Raw genomic sequence first — 4917 nt, 5'->3', positions numbered from 1 at the left:
CTTCCTCTGATTCTCACCCCCTCTCTCACCTCTGCTGGCTCTAATTTCACTCCCTTGTCATGTTCCCTTATTTCCATCTTTCTGTCCCTTCTCTCTCTCTCTCTCTCCGCCCACAAACTCACTCTGGATTTATTCACAGGGGGAGAGAGTACAAGAGGAAAGGAAACCAAAGCACGCAGCGCCTTCGGCTGAGAGAGAAATGAAGAACTGCTGGAGATTTTCCAAACCGTGACACAGGGGTTGCCTCTCTCTCTCTCTCTCGACAGTCTCTGTGACTGCCCCATCAAACCCCACACCCATTCCTGTCCCATGGTGTCTCTCCACAAACCCACGGGTCCTAGTCTCCCGGCCTCACGCAAACAACTTCCTAGCGTCCACCCCTTCCGAGGCAGACATTATGTTGTAAGTTTCTATTAGATCTCCCCTCAACCTTCTAAACTCTGATGAGTACAATCCCAGGATCCTGAGCCGTTCATCATATGTCAAACCTACCACTCCAGGGATCATCCGTGTGAATCTCCGCTGGACACGCTCCAGGGCTAGTATGTCCTTTCTGAGGTGTGGGGCTCAAAATTGGACACGGTATTCTAAATGGGGCCTAACTAGAGTTTTATAAAGCCTCAGAAGCACATCGCTGCTTTTATATTCCAACACTCTTGCGATAAAGGACAACATTACATTCGCTTTCTTAATTACGGACTCTGCCTGCAAGTTAACCTTTAGAGAATCCTGGACCAACACTTCTAGATTCCTTTGTACTTGAGCTTTACGAATTTTCTCACCATTTAGAAAATAGTCCATGCCCGTATTCTTTTTACCAAAGTGCAAAACCCCACATTTACTCACATTGAATTTCATCAGCCATTTCCTGGACCACTCTCCGAAACTGTCTAACTCTTTCTGCCGCCACTCCACCTCCTCAGTGCTACCTGCCTGTCCACCTATCTTCGTATCATCGGAAAACTTCGCCAGAATGACCCCGCTCCCTTCATCCAGATCATCAATACGTAAGGTGAACAGCTGCGGCCCCGAAACCGAAACCTGCGACACCAATCGTCACTGGTTGCCATGCCGAAAAACAGCCTTTTATCCCAACTCTCTGCCTTCTGTCAGACAGCCAATCCTCAATCCAAGCCAGTAGCTCATCTCAAACACCATGGGCCCTCACCATGCTCAGCAGCCTCCCGTGAGACACTTATGTAAGGCCTTTTGGAAGTCTATGTAGATAACATCCACTGGGTTTCCCTGGGCTAACATACTTGTTACCTCTTCAAAGAATTCTAACAGGTTTGGCAGGCACGACCTCCCCTTACTACGTCCATGCTGACTTGTTCTAATCTGACCCTGCACTTCCAGGAATTTCAAAATCTCATCCTTGACAATGATTCAAGAATTTTATCAACTACCGAGGTCAGGTTCATCGGCCTGTAATTTTCCACCTTTTGACTTGATCCTTTCTTAAACAAGGGGGTTACAACAGCAATTTTCCAATCATCTGGGACTTACCCTGACTCCAGGGACTTTTGAAAGATCACATCCAAAGCCTCTGCTATTTCCTCAGCCACCTTCCTCAGAACTCTAGGATGTAGCCCTTCGGGGCCAGGAGATTTAGCAATTTTTAGACCTTTTAGCTTTTCTAGCACTTTCTCTTTTGTCATGCCGACCATACTCAACTTTGCCCCCTGACTCTCCCTAAGTGTTGGCATACTACTCATGTCTTCCACTGTGAAGACTGATGCAAAGTACTTCTTAAGTCCTTCAGCTACTTCCTTATCTCCCATCACTAGCCTTCCAGCATCAATTTGGAGCGGCCAACTGTCTACTTTTGCCTCATGTTTGTTTCTTATGTATTGAAAGAAGCTTTCACTGTGATTTCTAATATGACTAGCTAGCCTACCTTCATATTTGATCCTCTCCTTCCTTGTTGCTCGTCTGTCCCCTCTGCACCTATCTTCCCGTCTGTCCATCTTCAATCTGCCTTCCCCCTCTCCCTGTTTATTTCAGAACTGTCTCCTCCTCCCTCTTTTCTGATGAAGGGTCTCGGCCCGAAATGTCAGCTTTTGTGTTCCTGAGATGCTGCTTGGCCTGCTGTGTTCATCCAGCTCCACACTTTGTTATCTTGGATTCTCCAGCATCTGCAGTTCCCATTTTCTTTTTATTTTGGGGGCAGCTGCTGTCAATACCCACCCAAACAAAAGCTTCATTTGTCATTTTCAAAATTGGTAATAGCCCACAATCTGCTGAGTGAACAAAAAAAGTACCCATTTGCCTGTGACTCTCAGATGGATTTCTTTCCGATTTATTTATTCTTTAATGAGACATAGCTGTTGCTGATTGTCCAGCATGAACTGACTTCTTGAACAGCTTCATGTTGCTGTACAGAGACCCACAATGCTGTTCCAAAAGAGATTACGAAGATTGACTCAGTAACAACCATTCATTTTCAAAAAAGTTTGTGAGTAGCTTGGAGGTGATTTTTACTGGGGTTAGTGCTACCATGTCTGATGTCCTTGCCCTTGAAGATGAGTTTTCTAAGTCTGGAAAGGTGTGTGTCAGAATAGTGGCAGTGCATCTTGTACAGGGACACATTATTGTCTCTTGGAGTTGGCTGTGGAGAGAATGGATACGGTGCCAATCAAGGGGCTGCTTTGGCCTCGACTCAAGATTGTTTTCAGTGTTGTTGGATCTGCACCGTCATTGACACACTTCTGACTTGAGAATTGGAGGAGGGCTGCAGGCTTCGGAGTGTCAGCAGTTTCTACATCAAATCGCAGAGTCGTCTTGCTTTGTCTCTGAGTCTGTGGTCCCGAGTGATATCTAAAACCAGGTCATCTCTCTTGTGAGCTTGTTATTCTAAACTGGACATTGCGCTTTCTTTACTCAGAGAGTAGTCAGGGAATGGAATGCTTTGCTTGCAACGGTAGTAGATTCGCCAACTTTCGGTACATTTAAGCCGTCATTGGATAAGCATATGGACGTACGTGGAATAGTGTAGGTTAGATGGGCTTCAGATCGGTATGACAGGTCGGCACAACATCGAGGGCCGAACGGCCTGTACTGCGCTGTAATGTTCTATGTTCCAATGGTCTCTTCATTATAGAAAAGAGGTGATTGCATTTGAGCATGTGTGGAGGACATTCATCAGGATGTTCTGAGGGGGTGAAGCATTTTAACTCGATGGACAGTCTGGATAAGTTTGAGATAACAGGAACTGTCAATGCTGGAGTCTGAGATAACACAGCGTGGAGCTGGAGGAACACTTCAGGCCAGGCAGCATCACTGTTTTATCTGGATAAGGTTGGCTTGTTTTCTTCCGAATAGAGAAGGTTGAAGAAGGTCCTGAAAAAATGGTCTGCATTCTACTGGGTCTAGGCGAGGGAAGCAGAACGACCATTCATGGGGTGGGAGGTCGGGTGGGGGGGGGAGCCGGGGGGGGAAGAGATACATACATTTAAGCTAAAAGGCTCAGAAGGAATTTCAGGAAAGAAAAGACACCCAGAAGGTGCTGGGTGTTTGGAATTCATTGTCTGGGACTTTAGTTGAGGTGGTGGATAATCTTTTCACATTAATTAATCTTTTCACATTGGTACAGCATTTAAAATGAAATAACATTCAAGGCAACGGGCCTATTGCCAAAACATGAGCCGACTGTGAACTTAGTGTGGCTTCAGTGGTGACAGACACAATGGAATGAAGTGCTTGTTCAATTCACACGGATGATCCCTGGAATGGTAGGCTTAACCTATGATGAATGGCTAAGGATCCTGGGATTGTACTCACTACAGTTCAGAAGGTTGAGGGGAGCACTAATAAAAACTTACAAGATAATGTATGGTTTAGAAGAGGTAGACGCGAGGAGGTTGTTTCCGTTAGCAGGGGAGACGAGGACCCGTGGGCACGGCCTTAAAATTCGAGGGGGTCAATTTAAAACTGAAATCAGACGACATTTCTTCAGGCAGAAAGTGGTGGGCTTGTGGAATTCATTGCCGCAGAGTGCAGTGCAGGCTGGGATGTTGGACGCCTTCAAGGCAGAGATCGACAAATTCTTGATCTCAAAAGGAATCAAGGGCTACGCGGAGAGTGCAGGGAAGTGGTGTTGAAATGCCCATCAGCCATGATTTAAATGGTGGAGTGGACTTGATGGGCCGAATGGCCTTACCTCCACTCCTATGTCTCATGGGCTTATGGTCTAATTCTGGAGAATTCTCTTATTCTATGATTCTGGAGCAGGGGACAGTGAGTGGACAGCACAGGACAGTTCACCTAACTTCTCCTTTACCAATCTTCTATCTGCCTCCCCACTTCTCCCTATTTTTTTCAGAATCCCCTTCTCCTCCCCCATTTTTGAAGAAGGGTCTCGACCCGAAACGTCAGCTTTCTTGCTTCTCCGATGCTGCTCGGCCCGCTGTGTTCATCCAGTTCTACACCTTGTTCTCTCAGATTCTCCAGCATTGGCAAGTTCCTACTATCTCTTGAGGAAGCTTACTTGTTTTTGCACCCAAACTGTGGTGAGAATGTGGAACGCACTGCCTGTGTGGGTGGTAGAGGCAGAAACCGTGATAACATTTAACAAGTCTTTGATTGGGCATTTGCGATGCCAAGGCAAACAAGGCTCTGGGTCGAGAGCTGGGAAATGTGATGAGAATAGTTCGGGACTTGCATCTTGTGAGGGCACATACAATTTGCTGAAGGGTCTGTTCCATTGCCATAGCACTCTATTATGCTGTCCCTCAATGATCCTACGCCAAGTAAGTGAAGGTTTACAGAAACAGATAGTTTTCAAGGACAATGCCAAGAGGAAAAGTGATGCACAGGCAAAGTGCATGTAAGAATTTAACCAAGGATTAACACCATTGAAGAACTGGAATTTGTGCCAATGCACCAAACCTGCAGATGAAAATGCAGTGTCCAGTTTGA

Source organism: Stegostoma tigrinum, chromosome 44 (genome assembly GCF_030684315.1).
Source record: "Stegostoma tigrinum isolate sSteTig4 chromosome 44, sSteTig4.hap1, whole genome shotgun sequence".
Taxonomy (NCBI): Eukaryota; Metazoa; Chordata; class Chondrichthyes; order Orectolobiformes; family Stegostomatidae; genus Stegostoma; species Stegostoma tigrinum.
The sequence above is the reverse complement of the archived record's forward strand: the minus strand, read 5'-3'. Positions refer to the sequence as shown.